The following is a 12,898-nucleotide window of genomic DNA, read 5'->3' as shown; positions in this document are numbered from 1 at the left end:
CTAAAGGTGGTTATTCCAGGTCACCATTGAGGCAAATTAGTAAACAGCATGGAATATATCTACTGTGTACATGGGCTGCCTCTACTGTAGCAGTTCTGTGATTAGACGTTATCTCAATGTCCATTGCTGCCAGTTGCCTACATTTCATGACCGCAGACATTTGAAAAATATTAAAAAGAAAGGGGTTAAATAGATTATGTAATGGGCTTTTTCAGTCTTCTACAAACCCCACAAGAAATCTTGTTTACCTGTTTCTCTGTTAGATCAGTCTGAGAATATTTATTAATCAGAATGAAGCCTTCCAAAGGAAACAAAGTTTTCCTCTTAAACTATAGAGCTTTGTTTCCCAGTATTTTCAGACTAACAAGTGTGTTCATCTGTCATGTTGTCCTTGATCTCTCCCCTCCCCATAAATTCCCATTCAGTCTTTAAATCCTCCTGAGACTTACTCTCTGTAAAAAGATGGCTCTAGTACACACTTCTGCTTTTTCTCAGGACCTCAGAGATGTGTGTAGAATCTAAAGCCAGTGGTATCACTTGGGGTTCCCCAGAGGTACCCAATCAAAATGGCAGGGTCTGAACCAGGGGGGTGCCAACTGGACACTAATTACTTGCAGCTGGTGGTGTTCCAGGCAGCTCCTCAGAAGGAAGGAGTGCACATTCCTGGCACCAACTGGCTAATTCAATTTACTTCAACAGCATTTGCCTCTGTCAGAATATTCATGAGCAGCAGAATGAGAACCAGTGGCACAGGCAGCCAGCAACCACTTAGACTAGGGAAGGAGCAAGGGCAAGGAGGAGGAGAAGAGGTGCCTGCCACTAACTCGAGAGGCGCTGATCTGGGGCAGCCTCCGTGTCCCCTGTCTGCAAGCTGAGCGCTGGCATAGGCGAGGGACGCTGGAAGAAACCCCGTCGTCGCTGCAGCCCCGGTGGAAGCAAGCTCCAGTCCCGGGTGTGCGCTGGTTGAAGGGGGAAGCTGTGTCTCCCCCCTGTTTTTTATTTCGGAGGGAGGCTCGGGAGCGGACTTCGCTTCTCGGAGACCAGAGCTCGTGGCGGGGGCGCAGTGATGTGAGCGGGGACCCCAGCGAGGAGAAAGATCGCCGGGAGGCTTCCCGGGCAGCTCCTGCCACACACCGCGCAAGGTACCCGCGAGCTCACGTCGGCGCTCCCTGGCCGAGCTGCGCTGGCAGAGGGAGCCGGCCCCGGCCAGGCGGTGGGATTGGACTGGGAGGGGGGAGGCTGCTCTTGAGTTTGGCGGGGACTCTCAGGTGCGTTGGCGGCGCTGCCTCCGCCCTGCCCCTCCGCGTCTCAGCGTCTCCCTCCAACTTCCCCGGCAGCTCGGGCCAAAGGGGGGCGCCTCCTCGGACCGGGGGTTGGGGGGTATCCCGCCAGCTCCCAGGCGGTCCCTTCTGCTCTCCTCCGCACTGGGCCGGAGGCGGAAGGGGGTGGAGAGGGGGAACCCCTATGGGAAATGGAGCCCTATACATGGGGCAGCCCTATGGAGTGTGTGTGTGGGCGGGGGGGGGGGGTACTCTACAGGCTGCAGCCCTATGGCGATGCCTCTAGGGGGAGGGCAGGCTTGCAATCCCGAGGGAGCGCGGGGCCCTACCGGAGGGGGGCATGGCCAGTATGGGGGCGAGTGTGCGGAGAGCCAGGCGCTGGGGAGCAAAGGAGAGGGGAGCCCTGGACACACGGGCGTTCGAGGCGCAGGAGAGAGCCCTGGCCCTGCAGAGAGGTGGGGAGGGGGGACGCTGCTGGGGTGCAGGGCGCGCGTTGTCTGCTGCTGCAGCCCCCGCCCCCTTAGCAAAGGAGTTGGTGGAGCTGTGAGCAAAGTGTGCAGCCCCCCCTCCCCCCCTGTGTATGCAAAGTTTGGTTCCTCTTCCCTGGCGCTAGCTAGGCACGTTGGAGCCTCCCGCGCACCCCGCTCCTCTCCCCGCGCCAAGCGGGCGAAGGGCTTAGTGAAACTTCACGGGCTCTGCTGGGTGGTGGTAACTGATTCGAGGGGAGGGGGGCCGAGGTAACAGAAAATAAATGTGAAAAAGATACGGAAGGAAGAGACCCAATGGCTGGGCCATAAATCAGCCAGTATACAGGGGGAGTCGATGAGAATAGTTCTTTTCACCCGCCAAAAAAAATACCCACTTCGGGGAGGGGGAGGGGGGGCAGGACCAAGAAGGCTAATTATTGGCACCCCGCTCTGAAACCAAGGCAGCTGATGCTGAGCGGAGCCAAAGGGTGCAGTTCTTCTTAGTTTCAAAACAGCAAGACAGTCTCTGCCAAAGATTGCTGTAAACACTGAATAAAGATTTCATTGTGGGCTGGTGTGACTGGAATAATTAGGCCGTTAATTGTTCATTCTGATCCCAAGTTGCGGGAATCAGTAGTGAACAGTAGCCACAAAACGAGAGGAAAAGGAGAAAAAATAGCAACATGCAACATTTATCATTTGCTCCGCTTCTGCAATACTTTGAATCCCAGAGCCCAGGGGTCGTTATCTATTTAACAAAAGGGTATCTCTGTAAAACTACAGTTTAAATATGCATTACTGCTATTTTCACTCCTTAGTATTTTATGCTAGACACAATCAAGTGATTTTTTTTAAAAAAAATCCTGTCTTAAGAAAGTAAAATGTAAAGGTGCCTGTAGAATGAGCATCCTAACTAGACTGATTAATACTTTTTCACTTATGTGCACACTTGATTGCCAGCTCAGCAGGGATGACCACTAATGGTGCCAGCTTTTGTGCTGCTGTAAGGCTTTTCATACAAGCATGCAAAGATTTTAAACTGTTTTGAATTTTTAACTTTGTAATTATGACTTCATTTGATACATGTTACAGTACTCACAGTGTTTTCTCATTTGTGAAGAACTGGTCAAATAACACCATACGCTGTTAGCTATTACATATGATATAATGGAAAATTCCATGTTTGCTGGTGCTAAAGCAATTTTAATAGTCCAGCAAAGTGCATGTATAGGCAATAGACTGTGACTAGTGATATTTATAAAAAGATGGCACTGTAAGTGAAAAGTGATTGTAAACTATTTCCTAAGTAACATACATTTACATGTAAAGAGATTCATTTACAAAGAACCAGAGTAGTGGCATATCTAACCACAGGGAATAGAGGAATATTGTATTAAAACAAACAACACTGGAGAAGTCATCATCATGTGAGCAAAATCACAGTATGATTTGAAGTCTAATGTTGAAGCCTTGGTATGACTCCATTGACTTCAAAGCCATTTCACTATAAATGAATTTTGCTCACAGATTTTAGTGCAAATGTCCATCCATTATGTAGTACTAAATAAAAAAAGGTTTTAGAATTGGACAATATTTAATCAGAACCACACTTAGTATAATTTTCATCTATATACATAAGGAAGCCAAAGCTGCCAGTAAGATAACCGAGGAGTGAGCTTTCAATTTGCTGTCAAAAATATAGGATTGATTTTTTTCGAGTTTGTCTAAGACTTTGAGTTGTACTTTGAGATTTTTGCACTCAGAAGAGGAATGAAAATAGGATACATATTAAAGTGCTAAAACTGTATAAGAAACTAAATAAAATAATGTTGTCTTTATTCAAATCCCAAATTGTTTGAGGAAGCACTGCAGTGTTTGGGCCAAAGTGCAGTGTTGGGAGGAACTCAGCAGGACAATAAATAGTCACAGATAAAATGCACTTCACAAATGTTCTAATTAAGTTGTCAAAATTGCTTTGCCCCATTACAATGATACATACTGTGTTGAGGATAAATTCTTTATTTCTGATTTGATTATAATTCCTGTTGTGAGGAATAGTCTTCAAGGCAATCTGCCAATCTGTTCCTCTTTACCAGAACTATCTAGAAGGAAATATTGCTAGCTGTATCTGAATCAACTGATTTTTTGAAACCTGGGAACATTTTACTGAAATAGCCCCTGATATTGGAAGATCAAAAGGTGCAGTGAAAACTATAAAACACCACTGACCTTGAGTCGTTGCCAGTGATGTTTCTTTAGGGAACTCTGAAAAGAATCTTAACTTGATAGTGCATCAGTTAAGTGCTATGTTTAATTTCTGAAGCCAGGACTGAAGGCCAGCACTGTTTTATCAGAAGTTTAGTATTTTTATATTTAATAAATATATATACAAAATCCATGTTTAAGTAAGGTATGGAAAAACTTACCTTAAGAACCATGATAACTGGGGACACTGCGATACTTACAATATGCATACCAACTATTCATAAAGGTTTATATACTTTTAGGTATTGAAATCATTTGTCATTGGTTCCTAGTTAAATGCTGAATAATATCTTATATATGTTATTTGAAATGCATATAGTACACCTTCATAATAATATTGCATAGTCACAGTCATAATTGTTATTCATAACAAGTAGTCTCACAAACAGATTCCATCCCTGTAAGTACCGAGTCTGTCAGACCAATTATGCCTAAATTACTGCATGTCCTCTATTGTATAAACTAATTAAAGGGTAATTAATAAAATGATTTCATTCCATGGTAATGTCTACATCTGGTTGTCATAGCAGAGTTTGTTTGACATATGGTTGAATGGTCAGACATTGCATTGTAAGATTGCAACATTTGTGCAGAACACCTGGCAAGAGAGCAGAATTTTAACTCTTATAGCTTTAATTGTAAGACTCTGTGCCAAGGTGTCGTTGGATTTGTTTGCTCATACTCTTCACCTAATCTTCCCACAACAATTATAAGATATTTTAGCCCTTCAGCAAAACTTATATGAGCTAACCTCATGAAGGACTTAAATTGGAACTAAAAGATAAAATACTATTGATTTACTTACTTAGTGAAATGAATTGGATGGTGTACTTCATTTTCTAGTGGACAATATATGTTATTACTTTACACTGGTAAAGAAAAAGCCATGATGGGGTTTGCACTGAAGTTAAATTATCTCCTTTTCCCCCACCCATCACCCATATATAGTTGTATACCAGGATCAAAGCTTAGGCTGTGATCACAATGTGACGGGAAAATCTGCATTGCAGCCTTCTCAGACTGTACCTTGCATCTACAGATGCACCAAAACTTCAGTTCCCAAATCTCCTAGTACCAACAGTATCAGTAAAATACACACACAATTTAAAAAGTTCTTTCAATAAAATAACAAACATTTCTATACATGATATAAAGAATAACTGTACATGAAATATCAGTGGTTCAGATTTGCAGAGCAGCCTCAGGGTTTGATACATTCTTTTAATTTCAGTATGTCTAAATCACCTAATCTGCTTTTGAAAATCTCAACCACTGATCTTTTAAGAAAGCTTGTGTGGGCGCATGCATGTGTGTCTTTTTTGAAAATGAAAATCACCAATAATCATGGTTCTGACTTAATATAGCAAAACCAGAGAGAAGAGGAGAAATGAAGCAGCAAATTAACGTTTTCGTTTATAAATTACAGAGAAATAGTTAATGGTGGGTTTTTTTCAGATGAAGCTAAGTAAAAGAGTATATGAAATTAAATTATCTCATTAGTGTCTTCCTTATTTCAAACCATTATGAATGAACAGTTTCTTCACTGACTAAAAATCATGGTAGCTCATTACCTCCTAAGGTCAGGTGCAGTTTGGTCATTGATGCATATAAAGCACTGTTTGTTTCTCTGAGAGTTTGCGTCTTGTGTTTCTTGAGATTTTCTAATTAGATTGATCTATCTAATTTTCATTCTGAGCATGTAACTCATTAACATCTGGAAAATCTTTTTTATAGCATTTAACTGCATCAAATGTGTTGTCCAACACATGAACTCTTAATAGTTCTTTCACTGAAGCATTGTCAAAGAACCCTTATGTCACAGCTGGAACATGAATCTGTCACGTCAGCAATGTACAATGTTTTAGAAAGTGATAGTATATGAATGTGTTTTATGAAGAGATGTATAATATGTCCATGTATTGATCATTAGCATGCAAGAAATTTAAGCTTATTTTTATATAAATATTAAAACCAGTATTAGCAGAGTGATTTGTATGCCAACACTTCTGTCTCTAAGTCTAAGGCATTGTATATAAGAAAAAAGCAAGTCATGTTTCAGTATCTTATTAGTATGATGCTGCTTGTTAAGGATATATCATTTACATTTTTTTAAATGCCACAGGTCTATAATTCAGCTGTGACAACTCGTCTCAGGCTGAAAGTTGATATGAGTCCTTAGCCTGGGAATATTTTATCTTTTAAACAAATTTAATTTAACAAATTTGGTAATTTTAAAAATGAGTGGAAGAAAATTCACTAATTTCACATACTTTTTTATATCTACAAAACAATAGCAAAAGCTATTTAAAAAGAATATTTATAGGTCATGGATCATAGTATTTCGTGTGTTTTTAAATTAAAGCAATAAATGTATAGATTTGTAAAAATACTTACAGCACAAGACCTACTTTTGCAGAGGGATTAATACATATAGATGCATTTCCACTTGTGAATTAAACAATATTACAAGATTCACCCTCTCTTGTTGACACTATAGAGCACATCAATGTGATAATCCTTGGTATAGCTCACTAAGTACACATTGACATGATAGACCATAAGCACTGTGAAGGAAGAAATACAGTTTCTCATCTCAATGATCTCTGGGTGAAAGGAGCATTTCATACACTTCCAATATGATTGTCTTTTCGTTTTTGAACTACTGTTTTTTAAAAAGGCATACTAACATAATAATGATCACTCACACACTGAGCCCATTAAAAGGACTTTAAGCATTTAAAATAAATGTACTCTGTCAAAGGCCTTTCTCATAGGTTTAAAATATTTTCTCCATTTTTTCCAATACTTTCTCAAAAGCCTTGAAAACCAAGGACTCAATCCTGGAACCATGAATTATTCAAAGCTCCCACTGTCATTAATAAAACATTACAAGAGTAGGCTCTGGATTTTCTTTTCTTTCCTTTTGCTATTGGTCACTGTTTCAGAGGGTTTCTGGTTTTTGGGACTTCAAAGAGTATTAGAAAATGTTTTTGTGTCACTCCCTGTTGACCACCGTATTCACCCTATTATCATCAGAGATCTCAAAATAAGGTTTGGTAGACAATTGCTGCTGTGGGCCAGTAGAGGGCACACAGAACTTCGTTTTTGAGTAGGTCCTTTGTGTAAATCTTTTCCCCTTACATTATGGAATATGTTAAACCAGTGAGCTTTGTTACAGCTAGCCAGTGGGCCTACTATAATAAGTGCTCACCCGTAAGAATAAATCTTGCACACTCAAGCCTAAAAATCCTAAAGACACTTCCATAAGGTTCTAAAGTAGGTAATTCTTTTGGACTAAATTATTCAGCGTGGTTTCTTTAATCTACTACAGCAGTAATTCAGAGGTAAAAATGAAATTATCTAATTAACCTCTTCTATATGCCCAAGTATTATAACATTTGTGGAACGTAGTGGATTCTTAAAACATGTTATTAAAGATGGATTGAAAGATTTAACTATAAATGTTCTTGCTTGTGTGGTTTTGATTCAGAATTGCCATCATGAGGTAATATAAATTAAAATAGCAATAGCTGAATACTGCTTGGCAAATCTTATAAAATAGGTATATAGACACCTCATTAGAAAGTTATTTACCGAGTGCCTTCTGAATGTTTAGCACTGCACAAATATAACTTAGGAGTTTATGTTCAAGACTTCTGATAAGTTAGACACTGACAAAACCTGAGTTCTTTTGAAAATGGGATGTTTCTAAGCCTTTTGGGCACTTTGGAAACTTTTAACCATAGTCTTTGCTCCATAAATCTTACACTCTAAAGAAGATGTGGATAATATCATTCCAGCATATGTACTATATGTGATTATGTGGTGGGCTAATATTTCAAAGTCTTGTGCGACAGACCTTTTATTAAGGAATTAACTGAAGAAATGGAAGAGATCCATGCATGAAAAGGACTTGGATATGAGTGTACGGAAATAATGTTTAAGGTCCTAGACAGAGTAGGGTAGGAGGAGTCTAGGAAGGGGGGAGAAAGAATAGAAAGTGGCAGACATATAGGCAAAACAGAACTAAGAAGGGTCTTGAAAATGAAGAAGCAAAGCTTGTTCCTGATGCAGAAAATGAGGGCAGACCCATCAACTGACTCCTAGATTGCTGGGACAAGATGTTTTGAATGAACAGCAGAGAAGAGGAGGTTGCTATAGTAAAAGAGGTGGTAAATGTGATAATCCCTAGGAATGATATGAGTGATGGATTGCGAAGGTGGAAGTGATAAAATTTGGTGAAAGAATGGGTAAGACACATGTAGAAACAGGAGACAAATGCCAGTTAGGTTGAGACTTAATATTAAGGTAGGTGGAGTAATTTAAGGTAATAGACAAAGATTCAAACAGAAGGATTTTGTCTGGATTTGTGTGTGCGCTCTTTGAAGCATATAGAGCACAAGAGATTTAGGGTTTTATAAAAGGATCACTTTTCCCTGTTATAGCGACGAGGAGTCCTGTGGCACCTTATAGACTAACTGAAGTGTAGGAGCATAAGCTTTCGAGGGCAAAGACCCACTTTGTCAGATGCATGCACGAAGTGGGTCTTTGCCCTCGAAAGCTTATGCTCCTTCACTTCAGTTAGTCTATAAGGTGCCACAGGACTCCTTGTCGCTTTTGCAGATTCAGACTAACACGGCTACCCCTCTGATACTTTCCCTGTTATGTTTCAGGGAATACTTAATCTAAGAGGAGATGTGATACTGCTGTGTGGAGAGACCAAGGGTATGGAGGTCACATTTGGAATCCTCCACATAGAGATGATAGCCTGAACAATCTATCATATGTGGCTCAGGTCATAGGGCAAAATTCTGTTCGTTCTGACTTATGTAAATCCGATGTAACATCTCTGAACTTAGTGGAACTGCATCAGATTTACCCTGATGTAACTGAAAGCACAGTTCTGCCTGAGAGATCCATCAGCATCCTTAAGTGTGCATCTCAAGCTCAAATATCTTGAAAAGTGTGATGGCATATCAGTTTCAAAGAAAACAAATTGATCGGTTTTATGCTATTGAGATGTAGGCTCATGCTCTCGTCTGCCTAAGGAGAGTCTTCATTGCCTACTAATCCATGTTTCCACTAAATTCCTACAGTCTTTGTGCTTTGTTGCCCAATATACATGGAAGAATATCCCCTTTGATCTCATAGTAGAGGTGAGACCTATGAAACACTTGACAGTGGCTAGTCAATAGATATAATGAGACTAGTGCTTAAAGATGTCAAAAATAATTATCTTCTCCTCTTCCCATCTTCACCCAGTTTATCTATTGCTCATCAGGTGCCAAGACTGCCTATTATTGTATTAGTAGAGCATATAGCACAAAGAATTCTTAATTCCTGACTGGGGACTCATGGTGTGTCTGTATTATTGTCAAATATGATGTAATATTTTTATTTAAAAATCTATAATCCTGAAGCTACATTTTGAACAAAATCTATTTTTTCTACTGTTAACTCTTGTTCAGTTTTGTGGAAATATCAGTTATTGTAATGTTAAATGTAATTAAAAATGTAGGGCTTAATAGGTTCTTCTTATATCAAGTGAATGAAATGTGTACATTTCTCTTACATCACAATTTAAAGTATGTTATGATTCTGTTTCTTTTTTATTAATATTCTTCATTCTTAATATCTTAGCAGTGGTCAGTGTTTATCTAGTATGAGTGCACTTACCAGCAATTTTTTAGAATGCTGCTTGAACCTCTCTAGTCTGACACCCTTGGGGCTTGACCGGTTGTGAACCAGAGAATTTTTTGGACCACGAGAGGTCAATATTGTCTAGCAGCATTACCAATACTTCCACTGTTTATTGGATTGTTAGAAGACATTTAGGGGTAAATTAGAGCTCAGTAACAGTGCAGAACACTAAGAGCTAGGATTAGTGGCTTGGTGGCTGTAAACAAACTTTATGGGACCACAGGAAACTTGGCCATATCCATGAAAAGTGGATATCCAGTTAACTAAAATCATTCCGGACGCTGAATGTTTCCAGAGCAGAGCATTCTGGACTAGAGAGGTTCAACTTATATTGTGACACCCAGGTGTTTCAGAATATGATCATATCAAAATTTCTGTGTAACAGACAATAATGCCATATGCCTCCCTATGCTATGGAGGCCCATATCCTATTCTTAGTGACTCCAAGTATGCATCTGAGATTTTTAAAGCCACCTGTGGGATTTAGGCACTTCAATTCTTGTTAATTCTTTTAATTGCCTTTGGGCATTTAACCCTCTTATGTATCTTTAAAATCTGTGTACAGGCTTATACAAGATTGTTTTCAAAGATCTAAAATTATTCCTATTTTCATGCAACTTTATTTGAATTGAATAAGCAAATTTCAAATGCCAACGCATATTTGACATCCATGACTGCAATTATTGAATCCAACAGACATTTTGCTTATAATCACATTGAAAGTTTAAGACCAGAATTCTTTGTTTAGCATCCTTGGAAATTATCAGGACTAGAACATGATGAGGGTAAAGTACTTATCTTCTGACTTAGAAAAGCATCCTTATTGCTTGGTAATTGTTTTGGTGAAAGGCCTTCTGCATTGCAAGGCTCCAGGAGTTCTGGGAGATGCTCTGTTGTTTTTAGATGTCCGTCATTGGTGTTTCCTAAGGTTAGAAATAGTTTGGTGCTGTATTTTCACAGCCTGCCCAGACATATCTGAAATTCACTGCCTTACTATAATAATTTACTCATCAATATCATTTCACAATATTAAATTGTTATTTGAAGAATATTAGCATAACTTAGTGAAACAGAATACAGATACAAACAATAATATTTATGCATGTTTTTTCATTTGCTTTATTGCATTAGAGAAGCATCAAGTGGAAAGAGGCTGCCTGCAACATAATTTCATATCTAATATTAACTTCAGTAATATAATTCTGACCAGTAACTCAAATGTTTCTTTAATGGTGAAATCATCAAACATATTAACATTCACAATGAGACTAAGAAATATAGGATAATAGTCAATATACTCATTCAGAATTTTTAGTCAGGCAATATGTTCCAAATTACTGAAATAAAGAAGTTTTCTCTAGAAAATTGTAGACTACACAAAATGAATATTCAGGGCAAGAATAACAAGAGTAAAATTCAAAAGTTCCAGCCATGTTATGCAATAAATAGTTTAAGGAGAGAACACAAGCAAAATATTAGAAAAAATTAAGATTTCAGCTTCTGACAAGTATACTTTATTTATGACTACACGGTGGAATTTTTGAAGTAATACTTACGATATAAAAATGTGGCAAAATTTCAGGCACCAAATATTTTTTGGTGGAGTGCAGCCTTGTCATATATGACATGTGAATCTCTGGTGAAGGGGTAGCCTCGGAATTCAATTCATGTTTCACAAAACTAGTGTTAAAAGAGTCCTGGAGCTGTCACAGTGTGTGTGTAAATATAATCAGGACAAGGTGAAAGTTAGTATTATAATATAGTGGACCTTTTGTATAATCTGCTGTGCAAATGAAGGCAATGAATATTGATAGATTAGTGTTTTTGTTCTGGGAGATGTGATTTTTTTTTTTTAAAGAGGGAATAGGCAAAGGTAAGATCAAGTACGTAGACCATGTTCAGTGATTGCTCTGCACAACCATTAAACCAATAGGAGAATGTGTCTCTTTGTTTTTAAATTGATGGTAGCATCAGGCCAAAAAATGAAATTCCAGAATGATTCTAGATGTTTATCCATATTAAGGATGGGTCCAACCTGTGAAGTTTGGATCTGGATCCTGAAATTTGTGGGCTTGTTTGTATTTTTAATCCACTCATGGATTCTCCATCTCTGGAGAAATTTAAGAGTAGGTTAGATAAATGTCTATCAGGGATGGTCTAGACAGTATTTGGTCCTGCCATGAGGGCAGGGGACTGGACTTGATGACCTCTTGAGGTCCCTTCTAGTCCTAGTATTCTGATTCTATGGAGTTGAGTGCTGAGACATCTTGGTTCTTTGTTTGAGTGATGTCCCTGTGGGTGTGCCACTTCAAATGTTGGTGCGTCCTGACATTGCTGATCAGAGATTTTTGATAGCAGTGACAGATCAGAGAGTGCATGCCCAGTAACTGCCTTATGGTACCATTAGCGCTTCATCTAGTGTTCATGCGGCCCGACCACCTTAGTTCCTTCTCAACCATCCTTGGCTGCAGATGGAACTTCAATGGCAATGTCAGAAAACTACCTGAAATAGATAAAAGTAGTTAGTAATTAAGTGTTAGTTCATCTTAGTCTTAAGTTTCCATTTACCCACTTAGATTTTCCTTGTTCCAAACCACCCCCCCCCCCAAAAAAAAAAAAAAAACCACCACCACCACCACACCTTGGGGAAATTACCCTCTGTTTTTATATTCTGATTAAATGTATAAAGTAAACAATGAAAATGCCAGGCTTTGTGCAAGGACTCTCTGCTTGTCTCTGATGAACACCTACAATGTGTCTGTTGCTAGAGGATGCCAGAAATGCACCCATTGCAATAACCTCAAAGCCAGAGCAAGGAGGGATAGGATTCTCAGACTTAAAATGATTCTGATGGAGAAATCACTAACACTGCCATCAGAGTCTTGGAAAACCCCAAGGGGGGACTCACCAGGTGCTTCTCCCTAGACAGAGCAAGTACCCTTTCCTCCAAAAAGTCAATGAAGAGGAAAACATGTACGTGAAGAATTGTTAAAGAGAAAACTGTGTCCGGCAAGGTCACTATCTTTTGTGCTGAAGGCCAACAAGGGCAAGTACATTTGATGCTCCATGCACTTCCAGCACCAGCCACATCAGGACCGCGAATGGCAGGGATAAGGAATTGAGCAGCAGGCATAAATCAGTCTCCTTCTTCTCAGCACTGAGCACACCAAGGAAGGACACGGGTCT

The 12,898-nt window shown here is 39.5% G+C and overlaps 1 protein-coding gene across 2 annotated transcripts in view; it reads left to right on the top strand.

Moving 5' to 3' along the window:
* The first annotated feature begins 632 nt into the window (after nucleotides 1-632).
* The window catches only part of CDH20 (cadherin 20), a 161,900-nt gene continuing 149,634 nt past the window's right edge, over nucleotides 633-12,898 (top strand). Inside the window, exon 1 of one of the 2 annotated variants that reach the window (XM_075921396.1) lies at nucleotides 633-1,142. The gene's annotated coding sequence lies outside the window, so the exon portion shown is untranslated. The remainder of the gene's footprint in view (nucleotides 1,143-12,898) is intronic. The other variant, XM_075921395.1, reaches the window with a different exon arrangement.

Source organism: Pelodiscus sinensis, chromosome 2, assembly GCF_049634645.1.
Source record: "Pelodiscus sinensis isolate JC-2024 chromosome 2, ASM4963464v1, whole genome shotgun sequence".
In the NCBI taxonomy this organism is placed as follows: Eukaryota; Metazoa; Chordata; order Testudines; family Trionychidae; genus Pelodiscus; species Pelodiscus sinensis.
Note: the sequence above shows the minus strand (reverse complement) of the source record. Positions and strands in the feature narration are given on the sequence as shown.